This window comes from Aphelocoma coerulescens, chromosome 3 (assembly GCF_041296385.1).
Source record: "Aphelocoma coerulescens isolate FSJ_1873_10779 chromosome 3, UR_Acoe_1.0, whole genome shotgun sequence".
Lineage (NCBI taxonomy): Eukaryota > Metazoa > Chordata > Aves > Passeriformes > Corvidae > Aphelocoma > Aphelocoma coerulescens.
This window is the reverse complement of record NC_091016.1, coordinates 71,904,117-71,928,001: the sequence shown is the minus strand read 5'-3', so window position 1 is coordinate 71,928,001 and position 23,885 is coordinate 71,904,117. Positions and strand designations below refer to the sequence as shown.

The window sequence follows — 23,885 nt, the reverse complement described above, 5'->3', positions numbered from 1 at the left end:
TGGAACGAAACGGGCACAACGCTAACCTATGGAATTGAATGAGAAACCTCCAGAGGAGGGGCCGCTCTGGGAGCCGCGGGCGGGTGGTGGCAGACACAGGACCGGGATGCCACCTCGTGGCGTGTTCCAACAATACTTATATCAATAGGCAAAGGCTCGTTGCATTGTAGAGGATACCACGGAGTTGCACTCATTTATGTTCACAATAAAACAAACAAACAAAAAAAAAGCTATAAGCGGCCAAGAGAATGTCCTGGGAACAGAATAAATCTAACGACTGCATGACTCTATGCCCTTCAGATAGAAGTGAAATATGAGGGTAAGTAGAAGAATGTCTATAAAAGAAAAGTGGGAACTTTCATTTTCCAAAGAATTGCTAGTTGTAAAAGTCATGCAAAATTTTATGCTCACTCACGCCAAGATACTTCATATAAGATCGGAAAAAACTTACAAAGTGGAACTAATGTAGGGCTATAACTTAAAGGAGGTAGCAAGAAAGAGAAATTGACTCAGCTGCTGGTTTAAGTTGATCTACAGCTGAGGTATTGTCTTCCTTACCATTCTTATTTCTTCTGCAGTTCGTTTCCATAAACCTTTGCTGTGAGATGGAAAGCACTTGGTCACAGTTTTGAGGAAGAGCAGAAATGAAAGTAAAAATTCTTGTGAGCCAGTATCTCAAAATCTACCACAATGAGAAGCGAATTCAGCTACACTTTGAAAATGTATTATTAATAATCTCGTATTTGTTTGAAATACCTCTGCTCTAACTAGATCACTTTTCTGATGTGCTTTTGATTGTGCTGCCAGTCCTCTGTAAAACATCCCACCTCTTCTGGGGCTTCAGCATGCCAGCATCATGAGTTACTTTTTATGTGAAACAAAAATATCAACAAAAGCTTTAGGAAGGATGGTTCTTCTACCTGTTTAAAACAAGTAGCCAGTTCCTTCTCCGCATCACATCCTTTCCTCCATCCAGGAACAAGGTCCAGGAACAAGGAATCAGAAACTGCTGTAACACTCTTCAACAAATGCTCAAGGTGAACACTGATCTGGGCTCTTTTCATCCCAGACCAGGACACCTTTAATAAGTGGAAGGACACCAGCCAAGAGGACTGGTGCCTACTCCTTGATGGGTGGGTATTTGCTGTCTATGCAAGGGCAAGTTTCAAGTCTAGCATTGGACTGAAAGGGATTTGGAAGGCCATTAGATAGCTTCTTCAGAGATTATGCAGCATTCCTAACAAACTATTGGAAACTACTCTTTCTTTGTATGCAAGAGCTATTCTGGGGGGTTTTCCATGTTTCTAAAATCTTACATATTGTTATCCTTTCTCGGATGACTCTAAAGCTGGACTTACAGTGCTAAGAGCATGCAAATGTCCTACTACAAAATGAGTTAAACCAAAAGGAAATGCTTCTTTTGTTTCTATTCTGTAAAATCATATATATGCCTTTTCTGGGAAGGTAGTCAACACCTGAAATTCATTTTAGCTACTTCTAAAATTGCCCATCATTTTCTAACATAGAAAGCAGCAACTTCATCCACCAACTTGGTAAGGCATTTCAGTGAGATCAAAAAGGGAGAGAAGAATCTCAGAGCCCTACACAGCTCTAATTAACAGGTAAACTGTTAATTATAAGGGAAAGTGCAAGATGACATCATATAATTGTGACTTTCAGGATCTTAGGAGGTCCACTGAGCCATCCCCCTTGCCTGGTCTGAGACTTGATGAGTTAACTTGCCCAGCCCACTCTTAAGAACCTCCAGCCACAGGAATGCAGTAATTCCTTGGGTGGCAAACTGTGGACCTGGTGTTTAACTATGATTTGACAGCACCTTTTCCTAATATCCAAAGGGAAACAACAGCCCTTTTGACTGTTTTATTTCTGCCTTAGAGCAAAGGTGATCCCATCCCTTTGCACCTTGTTGAAGCTTCTTTGTCATAAAGAATATGGTAGAGGACCCTTCTCATGAGACACCACTATCTGCAGTGGAGGGCAGCCTAGGCTCTGGCACGCCCTGGGAAAGGCAGCCAAAGCCATTATTTCCAGTGGTACTTTTGCACCTGGCCAAAGTACTCCTGCATATAGTGTGGACTGCCAGGGTGACGGGTGATGCAAGGGCTTCCCAGCAGTAGGAAGGATCCCTGCTAAAGCATAACCTGCCAGGTGTGCTAGACTCTGGTTTGCAGTCTGTGTAAGCAAACAATAATATTAATTTATTCACTATTTCCTGGTTTACCTGCAGCAGTGTACTGGGTCCCACTGGGATGCTGTTAATTTTCCCCATAGCAGCCCTGACAGCGCTGTGCTTTCTGTTTGTAGCTAGAAAGGTGTTGATAACACACCAATGTTTTAGCCTCTGCTGAGTAGTGCTCCCCCAGCATCAAGACTGCCTCCAACACTCCTTCCTCCCAAGGTCAGTAGGCTGGGGGAGTTTGGGCAGGGACACGGGCAAGACAGGTGACCCAAATTGACCAAAGGGGATATTCCCTACCATATGACCGTTGTGCTCAGCAATAAAACATAAGAGAAGAGTAGGGGAAGGGATTAGTTTGTAAGATACTTGTTTTCCAAGCAACTGCTACAGGTACAGGGACTTTGTTTTCTTTCATAAAACTCGGTTTTTTTCATTAAACCCACACGTTTTTAATCTTATTTTCTCCCCCCATCCTGCTAAGGAGGGGGGTGAGAGAATGGCTAGGTGGGCATCTGGTAACAGGAGAGTGTGAGCCCACCACAGGCAGGTACTATTACAGTGTGAGATGAAAGGTTGTCCCACTGACCTCTCACCCTACAAATCACGGGCAGGTGTGTGAATCGGGAGTTACAGGTGGAGAAGAGCAGCTCTTGCTGGAGCCCTGGATTTGGATGCTTGGACGTGCAGGTGATGTGCGCTGCTGTGAGCTCTGGGAGGAGAAGGGGAGGCACCTCTCTGTTGCAGGACTGGAAGTGGCTTTACCCTGTTCTCAATACCTTTTCCCTTCCCACCTGCTAGAGATCTCAGACTGTTTGTAGGAGCTGAGAAAAAAATGGCCTCAAGTTGCATCAGAGTAGGTTTAGATTATATATTAGGGGTTTGGTTTTTTTATTAAAAGGGTTGTAAAGCATTGGAACAGACTGCTTTGGATTCAGTGGATTCACCATTCCTGGAAGTGTTCAAAAAAGTGTGACTTTGGCACTTGAGCTCATAGTTCTGTGGTGAACAAGGCAGTGGTTAGGTTGATGGCTGGACATGATGATCTTAAAAGGTCTTTTCCAACCTAAACAATTCTAAGGTGTGGTGAGGGTTTCACTGCAGGATGGAGGGAGACGGGTACTAATTGCAGGGAAGTATTAAAAATACCTTTGTCCTCTTTGTTTACTTCTTTCCACTTCCAGCAGAATATCTGGTATCTCTCCTGCACCCCCCTAACGATATGCCCTACATGGTGGGGGCTGTACAAATACACTGCCCAGAGACAGTCTGTTGCTCAGCTGAGGAAGCACCACAGAGAATTGCAGTCCCCCTTCTGCCTGAACAGGGGGGCAGGGGACAAACCCTTCCCACCTTCTCTGTGTGGAAACAGCACGCGCACACCAGTGACAGCTAAGAGGGTCACAGAATCACTGAATGGGTGAGGTTGGAAAGGACCACAGTGGGTCATTTGCTCCAACCTTCCAGCTCAAGCAGGGTCATCCTAGAGCACATGGCACAGGATTGCATCCAGGCAGTTCTTGAATATCTGCAGTGAGGGAGACTCCACAATCCCTCTGGGCAATCCATTCCAGTGTGTGATCCCCTGCACAATAAAGAAGTTCTTCCTCATATCCAGGTGGAACTTCCTGTGCATCAGTTTCTGCCCATTTCCTTTCATCCAATTGCTTGACACCACCAAGGAGAGCCTGGCTCTATCCGCTTGACTTCAGATACCTCTAGACATTGATGAGGTCCCCTCTCAGCTGTATCGTTCAAGGCTGAACAGGCCCAGTTTCCTCATCCTTTCCTCATAAGAGAGATGCTCCAGTCCCTACTGGGTCCCTGCTGCCACAGTTTAAAAATGCATGATAGCACTAAGTGACTATTCACTGTGGGGGGGAAGGTGTGGGAACACCCTAAACTGTTAGAGAAGACAAAAAAAACCAAAAAGGAAATTATGTTATTTCTAACTGCTGACCAGCAGCCCTGCTTGTGGTCCTCTAGGCAGGCCTCTGCTGACTTCTGGAATCCCTGTGGGTGGGCATAGGGTGTCTATAGTCAGTTTTGTGAAGGGAAGGTTTCCAGGTGGATGCTACACCTGGCCAGGCTTTCCCTTCCCACCAGCACAAAGCACCGAGACTTTTCACACTTTGTTCGAGATTCCTCCAAGCTGTCAAGTGCGTCTTAAAACTCCCGCGCCTCGGGCTCGCACAGCAGCTGGCTGACGGTCCCAGAACTGCAAAAGCAGAGGGAGAGCGCCGGACATAAAACCAAAACAAAACGGAGATGGAGGGGAAAAAAACGAAAAACATGAACTTCCCTGACCGGGAATCGAACCCGGGCCGCGGCGGTGAGAGCGCCGAATCCTAACCACTAGACCACCAGGGATCCTTGCAAACATCTTCCTACTCCTTTGTAAAGAACAAAACAGCCTCCCTCCCTCACTCCTGCTGCTGCGTTGCGCTGCTGCTTTCTCCTTGGACTCCCACTTTCCAGGCAGTACCAAGTCCTGGAAGCAGCTACGTCTAGAGAGGGACATTCTATTCCATCCTACGGAAGAGAATAGAGGCGGCGGGGTGGCGAGGAGAGGGAGCGGCCCAGGCGAGGCTGGTGAAGGGCCCCCGCCGTGGGATGGTTGTGGGGCACCGGGCGGGACGGAGCCTCGGGCGGGAAGGAGCGGCCAGCCCGGCGGTGCCGCAGCGGGAGCGGGGGTGGCTCACACAGCGCCACAGGCAAGAGCTGCGCGGCCGCGGCAAGGGCGGGGGGCTCGGAGGAGGGCGCCGGCGGACGGCGCCGGGTCCCCCCTCCTCCGCCAGCGCTCCTCCCGCCGCCCCCAGCAGGCGCGGGGTCCGCCGGATTGTTTTCCCTCATTTCGTGCTGCCTTTACGCACTGCTGGGGACACCATCGTCTCTTTACGGGGTGTCGCTGTCACGGCTGCAGGCGCGGCCTCCTCAGCCGAGCGCTCCACACTGCACATCCCGGCCGGCGGCTGCCGGGAGGGGAGGAGCGTGGCGCTTCCCTCCGCGCCGGCTTGGTCGCTCCCCGAGCAGGCTGTGGGAAGAGCTCAGCTTGCCCGGGTTCCGGTGCTGGGCCTGCAGGGGAGAGCGGGTCCGAAGGCCTGTCTCAGGTGGGAGCCAGTGGCTCGAGGTCGGGGTTCGCTTGCCTTGTGCTGCCGCGGCTTCCTCACATAATAGATAGTAATCTGTGACCTTGGTTTTTTTTCTTTTTAAGGTTTGTGTGAGCGGAATGAAAACGGCCAGTGCTGCGGATGACCTCTGTGTAAAGGCTCTTTCGTCTGGCATGTTGTTTTCATGAGCACAGTAGATCTGGGAGCTGTACTAGCAAAAATAGTATTCCCTATTTAGGCAGTGTCCAACGATACAGGAGGGTTGGCTCTGTACAAGCAGATTTCCTCTAGTTCTCAAGCCCTCTGCCTCTAAAATGCAAAAACCTTTCTGTGTTAAGATAGATAAGCTTCAGACTGTGTGCTTGTGGACTGTGCAAATATGCATTAGCTGATCTTTAAAAGCTTCAGAGTCTGAAAACAAACTTAGGAGGATCACTTTCTTCTGGGAGGAATGAAGGAAGTTGGAGGTGTTTGGTTTCCATCTCATCAGCATCCCTGTTCAGCCAATGGTTCATTTAATCACAGACCATTCACTGTAGCAGTCTTGAACAAAATGGGTGTCTTGATTGTGATGGAGCTTTCTTTGGTCCGAATTCAGCAATTTTACTGTGCAATGAGGGAGATAACAAAATACGAGGTTAGAATCAGGTCCTCTTAGATACAATCTAATGTCTTATATATGCAAGAACAGCTTTTCACTTGTGTAGGAACAGCATCTCATTTGGTAAGACCAAGGCATTTCAGGCCTTGAGGAGCCAAAGCTGTGGAGGGCTGGAAGCTGAGGTATCACTGTGGCCTGAGGCCACTGCAAAGAGGTGGGTGTGCTTAGGTGGGAGAGGTCAGCTGGTCCCAGCAGGTAATATGTGCCTATTGTTGAGGAGAAAGGCAAAGTGGCACCTAGGTTCCTACAGAGTGGAACCTGCAAGGAGCACCAGCCAAATACTGAGGTGGTTATACTGCAAAAACTGAGCTAGCCTTAAGAGTTTGTCTACTCCACTAGGTCCACAGTGTTGTGTTTAAAAGCATAGGCTTCCCCACCCTGGCTGCTTCTCAGGTGGGTTTTGGAGGGGTACTGACTTCTATGGCTGTGATGTTAGCAGCACTGGAGACAGCTAGGTTAGAACTAGGCTAGGTCCCCAGCAGCTGCATTTGCAGGATTGAAGATGTATGTTACAGAATGGTCATTGCCACCCTTAAGAGTGTCTCTGTTACATGACACCACAGAGGAAGGCAGGGGTGAGCCCTTTGATTCTTAAGCTGCCTCAGTGACGGAGACAAAATATTCCCCCTGACAATTTCAGAAAAGTAACTGAGCCTATGAAAAATGTGATCTTATTCTGATGGCAGAGTGGGCAAATGTGTTTTGTCCATGCCCTAGGAAACTGCTAGATGCAGAAACAAATCCATCCTGCTCTGTTGTGCTTGACAGTTAGCAAATCACTTTCCAAATGAGTAATATATCTTACTAAATTTCTCTTGAGCAGTGAAGGGATTGTTGATTACAGCCACAGGAGCAGTGAAGACAAAGGTATGTACTAGAGAAATTTAATGAAATAAGAAATATTTTCTTTTATCTGAACCTAGACCACTAGACCACCAGGAAAATAGCATTGAGAGTCATATGCTGCCTAGTTATTTTTAGAAATAGCTTTATTTTCTGTACAAGTCATGCTCTGACACAAGATTGTGCCTCTTTCTGGCTTCCTGTATCTGATAGAGAAGTGCATCAGTGAAACTGTCAGCGATTCAGCCTCCTGCCAGCGCAGAAGCAGCCAGTGCCTGTGCCGGCATCCCTGAGATGGTAGCTGGAGAAGAATGATCTTCCCAAAAGCACCAGGAAAGGAATGTCAGAGGCCAATGTTTCTTTGCACTTAACGCTGGTGTGCCTGTAAAACCAAGTGAGTAGCATTCAGTGTACAGAGGCACTGTACCACGGCTGTCACAGTTTGGTAGGTAAGGCTGAATTTTGGAACCTGAAAAATCAGAGCAATTCCTTTAAATGCAAGCTGTACAGCAGCATGCAATTAACTTGTCTGTTCCATATGAATACATTACATATTATTACTTTAATTTGACATGCTGATTGATGTGTGACAGTAGGCTTACTATGTAAAAATGAGTAAGAATAACATCAAAGTAATGTGCTAATTTATGGAAAGTATATAATTTGAGTATGTATCTACTATATAATGGTAAGTACAAATTGTCTTTTGTACCAGGGTACATGCTTCAGCTCTAATGAAAACCCTTGATCTGCACAGAAGCTGCATTTATCAGTCCTCTCTTTCCTCAACTGTGTGTTTCATGTGGAAAGTCTTGATACCAGATTTTCTTCTGTAAGTTAGCCTGACTTAAAATATACATCATCCCAGTTTCAAGGAAGTGGAAAGGAGAGGGAAGGAAGAGATGACGCAGTCTTTTGCTATTTTATACTTAATTTCCATGTATGGCCAGAATGGTGACCTAACTGTTAGATTATAATTATTTTGTGGGGGAAAAATACTATTGTAGTTTGTACTTATTATATCTGTTTTAACCGCAGTAGTGTGTTGATGGAAATAATGTGAGGCAAACCTGAAGAGGCATTGTCCAAACGTTGCAGCAGTTGTGGTACTCCCAGCTCCAAGAGCACGTTCCAGGCCGTGCGGTGACTGCAGCGTGGCGCAGGCGGCGCCAGGGGACGCGACGCGGGGACGGGCAGCGCCAGGGCTCGGGGCCGGCCGGGCGCGGCGGTCCCAGTCCCGGGGGATATTTTAATGATCCTGAAGAACGAGACGGGAAGCAACCAGCAGTATTTTATAAATACTTTCACACGTTCTCGTATTCTTTTCTTTCTGCTTCCGTTCTTCCCCTGGCACTGCATTTGACTTAGAAAAACCTGGGTCAGCTTCTTTTTCCTTTTAGCCCATATTAAAATGCACGTGATTCTGGGGTTTGGGATAAAGCGTGGCGGTGAGGTGCTTCATCCAGTGCCCACAGAGCTACCTTAGTTGAAACAAATAGGACTTTTTTGTCATCTCCTCTTGTATCTCAGCAAATTCCATTTCTTTTTATAGTCTCTCTTCTGCTGAGCATTTTGGAAGCAACTTCTGGTTTGCTCTTCTAGACACAGAAATGGGTGCACAGAATCAGTTATTAGGGGAGAACTTCTTATAAAAGACCAAGCTATGGTCTCTTTTCCATTTTTGTAAAACGTGTGGAAAATTTCAATACCTCAGTCAAACTGAGTTATATCTAGACAATCAATTCAAAGTTAAAGGATGAGTTGGGGACACTGAAAATTCATCATTACATAAACTGAAGAAACCAGGCTAAGAATAGCCCTCAGTGCAGTAGGATCAAGCAGAGCCTCAATTATGTATGCATAAAAGTCTGTCTGTATGAAACCTATTTTGTGACTACTTCATGGTGAATAATGGTAGGAGTAATTGGCAAAAACAGAAGGATGGATAATGGGAGAAAAAAAAAAAGAAAGATTGGTGCCACCTTTATTTTTATATCTTTTCAAAACTGGACTTTTATAGCAGTCGAGGTTGTCAGTGTAATTCTTTATGGCAGGTTGTCTTTCTTAAATAAATGTGCTGTAAGCTAAAGATTACAGATGTAAAAAAAGGAAACAAAAACTACATGAACCACACATGAGCAATACAGTATTTTTTTCTATTAGTGTAAGCTGATTTGAATGCAGACCATAAACATACCATACCTCTAGTAATTTTTTCTCTTGAATGTGTGCAACTCTGTTAACATACACTGAAGTAGAAGATCAAAACCCATTCAAATGTGGTATTTTAGTATCCCAAATCGGTTCTGTCTTCCATGTGTAGTTATACATGAGTTTGTGTGAAAAACGTCTTTCTAGGCTAAAAATTCACAATTTGGAAGTGATGAAAATAGCAAATTTACATTTTGTCTCCATCAAAATAATGCAATCAGTGATAAAACAAATTTGCCCAATCCTGAAATCAATGAGCAGCATGAGTTTAAGCTTTTCTTAGGTAAAGATATTCTAAGCACTGATACCACAAAAACAATTAATCAAATGATGTTGGAACATTTGTATGCAAATGAATTGGCAAGGAACATATTGCCATGGGAAAGAGCAACCCATTCAGACTGTCTGCTATCCTCTGTACTGTAGAGAAACTAAAACTAAATTTTATTTCAAAGGTGATGTGCGTGTGTGCGTAATCTACCTATTATCTGCCGATCTGATCTCATGTTCATCGTTGCAACAGAAAGGCAGGCATTACTTAGTTCTTCCAGACTCAGGAAAATAAACCAGTGTATTACATCCCACTCACACAGGTTCTTCCAATGACATGAAGTCTGTGGGTTCAGCCACAGGCAGTAATCCACAGTGCCATAACCAGAACTTGTACGATGCTTCCGTCCCAGTCCTAGCCTGCTTATCCTGCTGCTCTGACAGGAATTTGAGTGATTTCTCCCCCATGCCAGCACTCTAGAATATGTATTTGATTTGCTCGGGGCAACATAAATACTACAGAAGTGTGTAGTTTCTTTGCTATATGGAGTTTATACATTGTCTTCATAGAGCTTTCTACGCTGGATAATAGAGGTGACTGTGCTTGGAATGACGATGGACAGCAAACTGGTACATTAAGACAGGAATAGCTTTTCCTGGAGCTAAAATAAGACATTAGTCACTGTCACTGTTGTGCAAGTGCAGCTAAGAGATAAATAGGGTTTCCACCACTTTGATGGATAGGGCTTCACAGCTTCTGCAGTTTGGCAAAGGAGGTTGGGTAAACAGTACTACTATCCTTCTTCCTCTTTTTCCCCACAGTTTTGTTATCTAAGCACTGCTGGAAGAGTAACTGAGAGCAGGGCCCCTTTCTTCTTTGTGATGGTAGAGAACCCTTGTGCCAGTGAAGTCTTTGAGATTTTAACCAATGTAACTTCGGGTTTGTCCATCTTTTGCTGGGTAATAATAACATGCAGTAACTGCAGTGTGCCATCAGAATGTATTCTTTAAGCAGCAGACTATGTTTTAAAAAAAAATCTGTCTCTTGTAAAATAAACTGTTTTGGTAAAAAAAAAATCAGATGGAAACTTCAATTTTAGCTGAAAGTGCAGCAGCAAATTTAGTGGAGGAGTTGATTGTTCCAGTAGTGACTCTTGAGTGGTAGCAAGCATATGCTACAAGTAGGATAATGGCAATGGTGGGAGATGGCTGTGTCTGTATTGCTCCTGAAAATGACACGTTTTTGAAATTAATCTTTTAAGCAGCTGTTAACAACAAAAAAGCCTCTGACAAATCTCTTACTTAAAATGAAAACTTGTTGGATTCATAGCATTATTAACTAGTAAAAAAATTATTCTTGAGACACCTGTGTGCCGTTTGTAATTTTGACACTTTTTTAGCATCCCTATATATATATGTGTGTACACTTTGTGTCACCTTTTGCAAGTGTCTGCCTATCTTCAGGCTTGTGTTTTTGTCTTGCAGAATTTGGAATTTAATGGTGTTACAGTGCCTTTGTAGGTCTCCCCCTAAGCTTTCAGTGTTTCAGAGCTGATTACTAACCGAAGGAAGAAATAAGAAGCTAGATCTGGTTTAGGCTAGCTACAAGCGTCTGGAAGGGTTACCTGCAGTTGTCTCGGGTAAGGGAGTGGAGTTTCTGGTACATATAGCGGGTGTTGTTTTCTGGGTGAAGAAGCCTACTGGCGGACAGTGTAGAAACAGCAGATGAGGTTTCTACGCTTTTCAGTTTCCCACGGATCTAAAGGCTTTGCTTAACCTCAATTTCCAAAACTGGTTGTTTTGTTTTTAGTACCGCCCTTGAGAAAACTCCCCGCCACAGGCAGACCCCCGCGCTTGGGCTTTATGACTCGTAGGACTGGCCCCGGAGACCGACCCCTTTCCCCAGGACAGGGCTTGGAGCTCGTGAAGCAACCCAGAAGCGCGGCGGCCGCCCCCAGCCCCCGGCTCCGCCGCTATCCGGGGAGGCCAGGGCGGCCGGGCGGGGCCGAGAGGAGGCGGGACCGCCGGGCGGGGCGGAGCCGCGGGGCGCGGCGGGGCCGGCGCCGCTGTGGGCGAGCGGGGAGCGGCGGAGGCGGCGGCGCTCCCGCAGAGCGCTCGGGGTGCAGCGCCGGGCCGGGCCCGCCATGCCGCCCGCCCGCAGGTCTGTCTGTGCGCGCCGGGCCGCGGGGCGGGCGGGGCTGCTCGGGCACGGCCTTGTGCCGTGGCCGGGGGACGCGGAGCCCGGCGGGGAGGGGACGGAGCCGGCGCTGTGGTGACGGAGGAGCTCTTTGCCCGCTGGCTGGTGCGCGGAGCCAGCCCGGCAGAGCAGCCCGGGAGGCGCGGGGCGGCCCCGCGGGCGCGGTGTGTCCGTGCGGGCGCGGCCGGGGGCGCGGAGCGGCTGCCGGGACGTGCCCGCCTGCCCCGTGCTGCTCCCGGGCACCCGGGGTGTGCTCCGCTGCTGCCGCTACCCAGCCGGTGCAGCCGAGATGGCTTTCACGGCTTCGAATCTCATTTCCTCCCTCTCCGGGTTTGGATGAATTACTAGAATGTTCCAGACTCTCTCTCTATATATTAATTTATATAGCCTTAGGTTGTCGTGACTGAGACGTGCTGCCGGGTGCCAGAGGTGTGTCAGTAATTGATTTTTGTCTCTTTAATCAGTGCAGTGGACTTTCCTCTCTCTACTTCATCATACACTGCTTCAGAGTTGGTTTTCGGGTGGAGTGGCATACTTGTATGTTGGGTGATGTGTGTGCAATATCGTGTCGCTAAAGGATGCAGTAACTGTTCATCCCCTAGGTGATGAAATGAGATGATGAACATTTCTACTCAATAACAGGCTTTTAGCATGTGTTTACTTTGCATGCTACAATTACTGTTCTCCCATTAGGTAGTCACACATTTCTTAAATTAACGTACAGTGGTGGACTTTTAAGATGGGTAGGTGCCCATTAATCGATTATGGTTTGCTTCAAATGCTATGACCCAGTCTAAGGGCCTGTGTTTGAGTGATACTTAAAATGTGTGTTGATGAACTCTGCCAGCATATTGTATCAGCCAGTGTTTACACAGTATGGAAATACTAATTTCCTGATATTGTTCTATCTGATACCTATGTGTGCACACACAGATGTTCAGAAAATTAATGGAGAAGGCAATAGGAAATGCCAAGAAAAGTATGCATAAATATATACTTTTTGAATGAAAATTACTTTATCAGGAATATATATTTTTAAAGGTAAAAATATACACAAAATATTTTAAGGGCCTAAATAGTCAAGTAATGTTGATGCTTTGAAGAGTTGTATTGAAGTAGATGCTTGTAGCCAAAATGCTGTCTGATGGCTTTCCTTTTTTTTTTTTTTTTAAAGTAGTGGATCAAAATCTTGGGCTTGGAGGGGCATTCTATGTCTGTTTTGTTCTTTTCCTTGTTGCACATTATGTTATGAAAAAGAAACACCTCTGGAATACCTGGTTTGTCCAAGTTGCTTATGAGGCAGTCTCTGGGTGTCACTCCTCAGCTTTGCCCAGTGCCCTGTTCTCACTGCAGCAGCAGCCCCTCTCCCATTTGGATGTGTCACATCTGCTGCTGAAGTGATAAGTGATTCCCGTTGGAGATGAAGTGAGTTAGAATTGATTGGAACTTGTCCTCTAGTAGATATTTGGCTACCTTATGGCTCTGACTTCAGGGGACAGCTTGCAAATCTCTTTAAGTGTTAGGGAGTAAGCCCGTCTATTCAAACAGAAGTGAATTCACTTGAGAATTATTTGGGTTGGAAGATAACATGTCTTTAGAAAGGTAATTTAAAAAGTTATGGGAATCTTGTGGCTGGTTACTGCGGCCAGAGTGACTCCCTGCAGTCACCCATTTGGGTGGGTATTTCATAGGTGGAAACATAGTGTGAGCCTCTGCAGCAAGATCTGACACAAGAAATTGCTGCTCTAGGCAGCTGGAGCTGCTCACAAACAGTAATTATGGAAATGAAGGACAAAGGGACTCAATTTCCCTTTGCTATCCAGTAGGTGTGAAAGGAAATCTGGAACATAACCAATGTTGAGAAGAATGGTAAAGCTCTCTGTCCGGCACCTGGCTTGTGCCCTCTGTGTCTCAGTGGGTGCCCAGCACAGCAGCAGGCAGTCAGGGTCCTTGGCTCATCTGGCAGAGGAAATTCATCACCCAAAAAGCAGCTGACTGACAAACCTCTTCCTCATCACAATCAATAAGCCAAAAAAGTGAAAGGCTTTATGGGTGTAGCTTTTGTTTTAGTGAGGTATCCTCTGGATATTATTATTATTATTGATGGTGGGGTTGGCTGCCTGCCACAAAGTTGCTGGCTTCTCACTCCCTCTTGTGAGGGATCTGCACCCTCATGGATGAAAATGTCCAAGTCATGTTGCTGCCACTTCTGCGGTGAGTTTGTCCTGGGGGTTAAGATCACTTTCCCAAAAAGAGGAAATGTAATTCTACATTTAATGAGTGAAGTTAGCATTAAGAGCTTTCACTCAAGTGACCTCCTTTGACTAGGAAGGAAAGCAGAGTAGGAGAAACAAGTCTTTACGTTCTTTTTTCCCTTTTCTCCTTTTTTTTTTCTTTTTAAAATCTTACTCCCTTGTCATTTTTCCCTAGCCAGATTTATGAAATAATGAGTTAGCGATAAAATTCACAGCAGGCTAGAGGAATTATATTTCTCTCCCCAAACAAGATTGATATATTAAACACATAAAGAGGAGTATTCTTTTTTTCTTTTCCTCCCCCTCTTCTTTGCAAATCATCATTATTGTAGGTGGAAAGCTGTATGTCTCTGTTCCTGGTCAAAATGTCAGGTGGGTGTGAGTGGTTCTGCTAGTGCTGGAAGTTGTATGTTAGGAGCTGTTCAGTTTTGGGGTGGGCAGCACTCCGCAGCAGCGTGTGGGGCTGTGGTTGTGTATCTGCAGTCCCTCCCGGGCTCGCCTGCCAAGGGCAGAGTGCAGGCAGGCTTTGGGGAGTCTGGTGGTGCTTCCCAGTGGATTTCAATGCAGAAGGTTGTACTAAGTGCCCAGAACCAGCTGCAGTGCTTTGGTCTCGCACCTGTGCTGCCCCTGTCTCTGACCAAACTTGGAGCAAGAGTACCAGTACTTCAGCTCAGTACCATATAGCATCCTCCTGACTTCCCTATACGTAACTGAGAGTTAATGACTTGTCATGGAACCACAGTTCATCCTTTAGGAAGACTTCTGGATTAGACTTGAATTTTTTGATGTGTAGAGTACTTATCACAATCTCAGTAAACCTTTCTGATTGTTATTTATCGTAAGAGGTGAGCTATGCTTTTAGTTGCATGCCTCAAATTCTTGGTGTTGTATGGTCCAATGCCCCTGTCAGAGCTCGATGAAGCTGTTCCCTGCTCTGTTATTCTCTGGCCTGTAGTATTCCTGAGCTGTAATTAAGCATTCGGCCTCCTCTTTGATATGCTATGTGTAGATCCCACCGAGGTGCCATTTCTTCCTTGTTGTTGCTTTTCTTATGGCTGCTGTATATGTTTTGCAGGGGTTTTTTCCAACATCCTTTTTGAAATGCAGGTTGTATGAGTACCCATGTTTAAGTAATGGTAATAACAAACTGATTTACAGGAACAGAAAACATGCAAGCTTAGCAGGGAAATTATACCTGTTTATACAGGCAAGATATGTGTTTATCTTTCGGTTACAATGTCAAAATAGTATTGTGTATGTTTCATTTTGTGTTCACTTTAGGATTTAAAAGCTTATTATTAGTAGCTACCAATTTTTAGAAAGGAAGTTTTCTTACTGTACCCTCACCCATTAATGACTGATTTGGGGATCTTCTCATAGTGTTTCTGTAGATATCTGAGGGCCATTTCCTCAAAATCTTAAGACTCTGCAGGCAAAGATCTGTTTCAGTGCACCAGATAGAAAAAATCACAGCTTTGTTTTACAGAAGTTCACAGTGAGAGTTGTTGCTTCCCTGAACTCATCTTTATCTTAAGAAAAGGTAATGTATTCCCTGACTCATTTTTTTCAAGTAAATTCAACCTTTTCTAGCAGTGCTCTCTCTGTCTACTGCTACTCCGGTCTATTTTTTTCTGCTTTCTGCCCTCATGCCATCTGTCTTATTTTCTAGTTTGTTTTCTTTTTAAGTACTCTAAGGTAATGCAGCGGATAGAAAAGAAGTATGAATATTCACAAAGCATCACTGCCACCTTGATTCAGAGGGGAAGAGGTGTGGATGACTTCTTGCCAGATCAGGTGATGCTGTGGTTGCAGAAAATCCTTGGGTCTGCCTAGGTTGTTACTTTGGAGGAGATGCTGTGTGGAACAACTCAATGTTGTCAGTGGTTTGGCACTGCTTCTATGCTGTGTCAGTAGGCTTTTGCTGTAGTTAACTGTCTCATGGTTAAGTAGTGCCCCAGTCTGGTGGCAAGGGCTTTATTTTACTCTCAACTTAAGAAGTATCATTTTTAGAATGCTTTTTAAGCAGCTGTACTGATGCCAAAGACCTGGGCACTTGTGATAAAGCTGGGTTTAATCTGTATGCAGATTTTGGTAGCTGCAGCAAACTCAGCAAAACTTTGTAGGCCAGAGAGTGTCTTGAGTTCTTCCTTCATACTTTCTCAAAAAGGTTCGGATAATTCAGGGAAGCACTGAAGTGTGTAATAATTTTACACATGAAGATTATTTGCATGATATTTAGAATTTATATGAAAAATAAATTCTTCTCTCATATAAGCAGTGTTTGACATTTTGTACTCTCTTTTTCCATCCTGGTTGCCAATCAAACCTTTTGTAGTGAAGCTGCTGAAGACTCTTGAAGGTAGGAGCTGTGGTAATCTGTGACATAAAATCTGGTCTGTACCTTCTGTCCCAGCTCCAAAAACTTCTGAAATGCAGGTATTGTCTGGTAGCTGTGTGGTGTAAGCAGTGACATCTTGGTCACGAAGGGTGAAGAACCAAGGAGATGAAACATTTACTTCGTTACAGAACAGTGTGCTGAAATGTGGCCAGGTATGTGGTGACAGATTGACTTTGCCTTTTGTGAGCCAGTCACTTGTGGAGATCTGGCCCAAATGATTAACAGCTGATGAACATGACAGTCTTCTTGCCACCCACATACGTGGAGTCAAGTCACAAGCGGCCTGGGTAATCATCAGGGCAGTTAGGAAACAAATTGAGAACCACAAAGGAATGACAAGGGTGGCTTTCTGCCAGTTGTTCTCCAGTCCTCATGGTTAGATACCTGCTGAAGAAATTTCATTTGATTTACAGGTAATTTGGGTTTTGGTTTTGTTCTGTGGTGTTAGTGTTTTTTTAATGTATGGTGCTGGGCGGTGTTGGTTAGGTATGCCTTTTAGTTAGAGGTGAATAGAGGGTAGCATCACATCAGTGTGCAGAGGCTAGGCAAGAACTTCCTGTGGTACTTGCATTTGTGTCCTGCTACAGTCATGCTTACAGGATGGAAAGGAAAATATCCTTTGTTGGGCTTGTGCTCATGTGGTTGCTCACATCACACCACATGAAATGTCCATTTGTTTCCTTCTATTAGGAATTCTAGATTCCTTAAAAAGGGGCTCTGCTGCTAACTGATCCCTCAGTGGACAAATTTTTAAGTGGGTTGTTTGTTTTGAAAATTGGATTCTGTTTGTAGTGCATAATTTCTGTTAGTACAAGTAACACGTTGATTGTCATGAAAAGAGATTAAGGAGATGAAGATTAGTTTTCTTTTCCCCTGCACTGTTGACACTGTGCACCTACCCTTATTGCGTGAGAAGTAAGTTTCAGTGTTTTGTCAACTAGCTGTGTCCTTTTCTAAGCCCTTGTCTGGTAGTTCCCAGTCCCAGGCTGAGCCTGGCAGATAATAGGCAGGTTTTAGGGGCAGGGGACTAGAGACTGTTCTTGAAACCAAAATGGTACAGCAAAAACAAGAAATAGTGAATCTTCTGCAGGGAGGTTGGAAAGAGCAAGGAACAAGAACCCTAGGAATGAACCAGACCTTATGCACTGATGTGTGTTGGAGGATTCTCCTGGCCTCCATGTGTGGCGAGCTGTGGGAAAAACACGGCATCCAGGAGAGCAGTTCCTAGCCCTTCTGCTCCACTATGAACACAGTTCAAGTTAAGTTTATTAGAGGAGCAAAGCAGGTGCTTTTGTTTGTTTTCCCTCAGGGTAGGAGATGTAGACGCAGACCCTGCAGAGCAATGTTGCTCCTTGCAGAATGGGACCCTGCTCCGTTAGGAATGAGCCATGATTGAAGGGTGCTGTGGGTAGTGTGTGCAAATGCAAGCGGAAAGCCAAGGAGGTTTGCAAAAGGAAATGTGGTGCAGCTGAAGGAGCCACTTGCAGCACCAAACCTGATTTTTAAAGTGCTTTGGAGGAGACATGTATTTCTTTTTACTTGGTAACTGTCACATGTTCATTTTGTTGTGTACACCAGTGTAGGATGTTTGGGATGTAAAGTTACAAAATGCATTTCTTGGGAAAAACTGTCATCCCTTAATAAATGGTAATGGTCCTGCAAAAGCCTCTCCTCTGGCTGGGTTTTTTTTTGTTAAGTTTTTGGTTTTTTGTTTGTTTGCTTTGTTTTTTTGGGGTTTTTTTGTTCTTTTTTTAAGGATCGAGAAACTTTATAAAGAGTCAGACTTCCATGGATGACACTGGAATCAGGACTTCACATTCAGTACTGAGTACAGTTTTCAAATTTTAACTGCTTTGCTGTCAGCATTATATTGCAATTGAAATAAAATATTCTACTGGGTACTGTGTTTTGCATCTCTTGTGTAAGTTTTGATTTCTTCTTCATGCCATGTACTATTTGTTGTGAATTCTGTGATGAAAGACCTGTGGATGATTTTCTCACTGAAAGGCTCTGGGATGGCAGAATCCCATGTTATAATTTGGAATTTACTACATCTAGCCATGAAACATATCTCTCTTCCTGCTTCCTTTCACTTGTTTTTTTTCCCCCCTTCTTTTTACTTCCCTGAGTCCAGCATGCAGATATCTCAGAAAAGCAATTATGACCTGTGGAAGCTAGACCTGTTAATGAGGTCAGCCCAGCCATATGTTTGGGATTGGATGGATGTGTTTAAATCCTAGGTCCTGTCATAATTATCAGCAAGACCATGAGTAGGTTTATGGTTAAACTTGATGACCTTAAAGGTCTTTTTAAACCTAAATGATCTTTGATCCTATGAATCTACCTCTGAGGTAATACACTTTTCACAGGTAATGTGTCAGTCCTTTTTAACTACAATGCACCCTGATGGGATAGGTGCAAAGTGCTTTTCCAATTTTTTTTAAAGTGTAGGTGTCTACCCAGTTTGGACAGATTTTCAAAGACAAATTTTAACACCAAAAATGGAAGGACTACAGCTCCTCAAAAATAGGTGCTTTAACATGGAAAAACGCAAAACAAAACCAAATCCAAAATTTGTTAATGCATTAACTGCTTTGGCTGGCTTCAACTTGAGAAGGGGCAAGGATGTGGCTATAAACAAGAGAATACAAAGTTTGTTTGAAATGCTACCAGCTATGTTAGGTGTCACTTGTGGTGAACAGAAATTTAGCAGCTTTCATCTTTGGGCCCCACTTGTGCATATGTGTGCTTAGGTGTCACAAGCATAATCTGTGTGAGTGAGTAGTCCCTCTGAATGCACTTGATACAGAAGTGATGCCTTAGGTTTTAACTTTCATATTTTTCAAGTCCTGTACTGCCTAGTGTGTAACTCTGAAGTTTCTTGTGGCCTGTTAACTTCTGCTGTCTCATGCTAGGTAGACATAACAAAGCCTCTCCAGGCGTGGTCTCCAAGGACACTCAGATTGTCCTATGCCCAAAATGTGTAAACCAGCATCTTAAGAGGAGGGTGAGCTTGGGGAAACTACATCATTAACTGAAGCTTTGATTGGAGAATTAACCTTGATATGCAAATGAACCAAACCTATAGAAGTGTGAAGAACTCGTGACCTGTTGTCCATATTGGGGTGCATTTTGGCAATAGCCTCTGGCTCCCCAGAGTGTATCTTTCAAGGCCCTTCAAATAGATACCTACCTTTATTCCCTTATTCTTGTGTAGTCTCTGTTTTAGGTGGCCCCTTCACGCATCAGGAGTAGAGCTCAGAGTCTCTGTTGTGGTACCAGGTTGATGTGGCTGAGATGGATGGCTTTTGTGAAAATGCAGCACTGGAGGAATTTAAGCTATTTGTCATTTTTCTGACTTTATGGTGGTTGGTTCCCCCCCCACCCCCCAGCAAAAGGAAATACCTAGCTTCAGAATGCTGAGTTACTTTGTCAATACTGTCAGTGTAAGATGTTTGAATTTTAGTTTCAAAATCAGTCTGTTTTGTTCAACAAGAGAACCTCAGTTCTATAATAATGTTTAAAACACTTGAGTAGTCTGAAAGTAAAATATATACTGCTACTGCTTCACCAGAAAACTTCCACACATCTGTTTTTTATGCAACAGTACTCAAGCTTAATTCAGGTGTATTTTTAACTTTTTTGTTGTTTAGCTAAGCCCTGAACTATCTCACTGATTGAACACATGCAGAGTTGAGCAAGTTAAAGCCAGATTAGATATGCTGAAGAAAGGATGGCATGTAACAGTTTTGCATGAATCATAACATTGTTCTATCTTTTCTGCATACATAGACATAGGTAATTTTACTTAACCTGAATAATTTTGAGCAGTTAGCACAAATGATTAGAACACAGAAAAGTATAAAGAACTTTTCTGTTTCTGCTTCTGAAGAAGCAAGCAGCTCTTCAAAGAGACCCTGTCTAATTAGTAGTAATTGTGACTGTGCTCTGGTATATAGCAAGGGGAATTCCCTTTGAGAGGGGAGTTTTTGCGCTGTATGTAGCGCAAGGTACAAGGTCAGCAACTGTGTGTAGTGTTTACAGGAATCTGGAGATGAAGGAAGGAAAAATGATAAGATAATAGAGGTTTTCAGGATGTTTCAGAAGGGCAAGACAACTAAATAGTTTTCTGTTACACAATGCCTAAAGGGATTCTGCCAGGAAGAAGGAAATAATTAGAAACATTGCTGCTTTTAAAAACAGGATTCAGTCTATGCAGTGTGAACAGACTTTGATTTATTGTTGATCATTGTAATTTTGATGCACCTAACACTGCCAGTATTGGAGAACCTATGAAGCTGCATAGGTGCAATATAAGGGTGCACTCAGCACACTGTAATGCAATACATTTTGCAGGTTAAGCAACTGAAAAGTAAATAGTGAAGGTTTCCAGTGTTAATTTTGTACATTACAAATGTACAGGATTTTATGTGTACAATTAAACTGTTCAATATGTACTTAATATACGTAAGTGTAAGCATGTGACACAGTTCAGGTTGCTATGGAAACCTGGCATTTTGGTTCTGTTAACAGTGTTTCAGATAGGAAAACATTTGCATTGCATTACTCCTAGACTCCTTTCTGCCCCCACTCCTCAGCCTCCTTGCTTCTCATTTGGGAGATAGATGACAGAGAAGAAGAGATGACCTGGAATTTGCATGAATCAGGGTCAATTGTAAGAAGAGGTGTTAAGCTGAAACTTAAAAATGATTATTTTACCTTCAAGTAGTTCTTGTGTCTGGTTGCTTTTTTGAAGTATTGAAGTATTTTAATACTTACCTTTCACAGTGTAGTGTCTCTGGGTTGATTTGAGGTTCTTTTTCTAAACACCTGAAAATGATGGAGTACTTTTTAAAGAGAAGTTTCCAGTAATTTTCACTGCATGATTATTTATATTGCTGGAAATGTGCTAGATGTAAAAAAAGTGACCATTTCTAATGCTTCCTGTTAGACTGATGGATTTGTTCGTTGTGGGTTTCTTGTTGCTTGATCTTGTCCTGTAAAGCATTGAGAACGTGTTGACCAAGTTTCATGGAGTACAATAGGAATATTTAATATAAACCTAACTTTATGGTTAAGCATTTTGGAACCTAAACTAATTAATAATTGTAAACAGTAGGTCATTTATGGTACCTGTGACTGACAATACAGGTATTTGTGCCAAGCATTGAGCCACATCTTTGTGGTTTAAAGACTCTTCAAACACCCGTCTCTTGATGCTCTACCTCAGCTTTATTGACATTTCGTATAAAGGCCTTTCTTGTGTTGGTGAGAAAAGAGCTGAGAAGAGAGCAAGTTTGCTGTGAAGCTGAAGTCATGCATTTGTCTTTCGTAGTCTGTTTCTCATCTCATGAATGCTGCCACTTATCTTTCCACGTGTGTGGTCGCTAATGCCCACAGAACGAAGTCGCTGCTCAGGGAGTCACACAGATGCTTTTCTGCCCAAGCTTTCTGCCGCAGGTCTGCCTGCTGTGGCAGAAGTGAGAGTGTGCAGCAAAGCCTGCTGGAAGGGGGTGTGAGCTGGCATGGTGGGCTATAAACTGAAATGCAGATACACAGCCACTTCTGCTGAGTCTGCTGCGAGTCATTGGTGTGATAATTTTGGGTGGAGGAGTGTTACCAAGCAGCTGAAGTGGGCGAAAGGGAGAAAGGCAAAGGGCAGTAATACTTGAAACTGACATCTGCTTGCCCCATGGACAGATTCTAACAGCCCTAGATGAGGGAAAGCCCAAATTCTTTGTCTTGGCACTTTGACTGGTCAGGGTCCCCTTGATCACCAAACGATATTTACTGTGCTGTCTTGCTGTCTGCTATGATGCTGCTGTTTTGCCAGTGCAAATCCCACTTTGTGGCCTGTGTAACCTAATTCGTAGAAACAACTCTGGAGTGTGGCCAGGCCTGCAATATGTGACAGTGTGGCTCCAGTGGCCTTTAGCAGCATTCTGAGTATGGGAAGAGAGGAATCTAAGGAGGACTTGATCATGTCCCTTATGAACCTTGTAGAGAACCTGTAATTCATTTGGTCTGGGCGTGATGTGGTTGCTTGTATGTATCTGTCTTGACCTTAACAAAACAGATGTACAAAGCTTTCTTTGAAATACTAAACAGATCATGAAACTAGCAGTTGTTAAGAGCAGGGAACATGATGGTGTCAACTGACAAAACAGCAAGGTAGTGCTAAGGGGATTGTCTAAATGCTAGTTGATGTGTTGAGTGTTCATCAGTTTTTTTGTATTTTAGAAAACTGCAAATACTTGGCGTTTCAGTTGAATGCTGGGGAATACATACATTAAAAGTCTTTTGTGGGTATCCCTACATGCTCCAAGCAGAGGTAAGGGAACAGTGATATCTGTCTTACCCTCTCTGGGTATGGTAAACGTCATCCTTTTATAATTCATATAATCACAGAGTCGAAAAGACCTCAAAGATCATCAGATCCAATATTCACACAAATCCATATGGTAAAGTGCCATGTCTGCTCATTTTTTTGAACACTTCTGGGAATGGCAACTCCACCACTTCCCCGAGGAGTACAGTCCAATCCTTAACCACTATTCTAGTGAAGAATTGTTTCCTTATATCTACCCTGAACCTCCCTGGCATAATTTAAGGCTTTTTCCTTGTGTCCTGTTACTAGTTGCCTGGGAGAAGAGGCTGACTACCACCTCCCCACCTCTTCTTTCAGGTAGTTGTAGAGGACAACACTGTGTATACCTGTACAGGGTGAGTGTGGAAAGCTGCAGGGTCAGAGGGCTAGGACTTGATGCTTAATGGGGTAGGTTGAAACAGGAGATACAGTAAGATGAAGGTATTAATTATTTTAAAGCATCTGCAGCAATGTTCTTGTTGACCTAAAAATGAAAATCTCCCCAGGTGGCCTGATTTTCAACAGCACTGCACTTTTATGTTTGGAATAGCATAGCACACTGCCTGTTAATAGTTTATGCTGTGTTTTGTAACCAGTTTCTGTCTAGCAACTGAAGCTGAGTTAAACAGTAAAATATATTGTTCCATATGGAAAATGCATCTGGTGATGTTCAGTGGCCAATGAGGGAAGATTAAATCTTGATGTTTTTGTCTCGTGACAACCTGACTGGTGATGTGGAATTTCTTAGCTCATTTGCTTCCCCTTATTCTGTGTGAAACGTGACAGCTTGAGTGGGTTAAAGCCTCTTCCCGAGTAAGGCAGGAATTATTCGTCTGGAGAGTTCTTTGGAGCTGAATCAAGTTTTGTTATTGTTCTGTTTCTGAATCAGAAATATTTGTTACATTGATTCTCATTTTATTTGTTCATGTGGACAGTGTTGGAAATCCAGTAGGGGAACTGAAGGTGATCTAAGCTTAGCCTGTTCTTACTTCATTAATAGGGAATGAAAATGCTTGAACTTTTAGTTTACTACACCACTGTAGGGGGGATAATAACCTCCTAAACATTGTATCCTGTTCTTCAAGAGCAAGGGTGTTTGTTTTCTTTGTCTGTCTTATCTCTGGATCTTATTTTCACTGTCCTTGAGAGCCCACAGCATGCAAATAGCCACGTTGAATCTCTTTGTTTCTCTCTATTTGGAGACACAGAAATTTTGACTGTTCTGTGTTTAATATGAACAAGAAGTCTAGAAATTGCTTCTGCTTACACATTTATTTTCAGTCTCTTAATTTTTGTATTTTTATTTGTGGATTTTAAGAGTGCACCCTTGTCACAAGAAACGTGGGAGGCATAATACTTCAAAGATTGAAGGCATA

General features: G+C 43.8%; 1 protein-coding gene and 1 non-coding gene across 6 annotated transcripts in view; one reads left to right on the top strand and one right to left on the bottom strand.

The window, feature by feature from the left end:
- Nucleotides 1-4,495: 4,495 nt before the first annotated feature.
- On the bottom strand, nt 4,496-4,567 carry TRNAE-CUC (transfer RNA glutamic acid (anticodon CUC)). Its single transcript has one exon. It is a non-coding gene; the product is annotated as a tRNA-Glu (tRNA).
- A 650-nt stretch (nt 4,568-5,217) lies between these two features.
- NCOA7 (nuclear receptor coactivator 7) overlaps nt 5,218-23,885 on the top strand; it is an 84,942-nt gene continuing 66,274 nt past the window's right edge. For 2 of the 5 annotated variants that reach the window (XM_069010837.1, XM_069010834.1), the window contains exons 1-4: nt 5,225-5,307; nt 5,412-5,459; nt 6,792-6,835; nt 7,025-7,205. The gene's annotated coding sequence lies outside the window, so the exon portion shown is untranslated. Of the gene's footprint in view, nt 5,308-5,411; nt 5,460-6,791; nt 6,836-7,024; nt 7,206-11,354; nt 11,454-23,885 lie in introns of those variants that run through there. The other 3 variants (XM_069010838.1, XM_069010836.1, XM_069010835.1) reach the window with 3 other exon arrangements.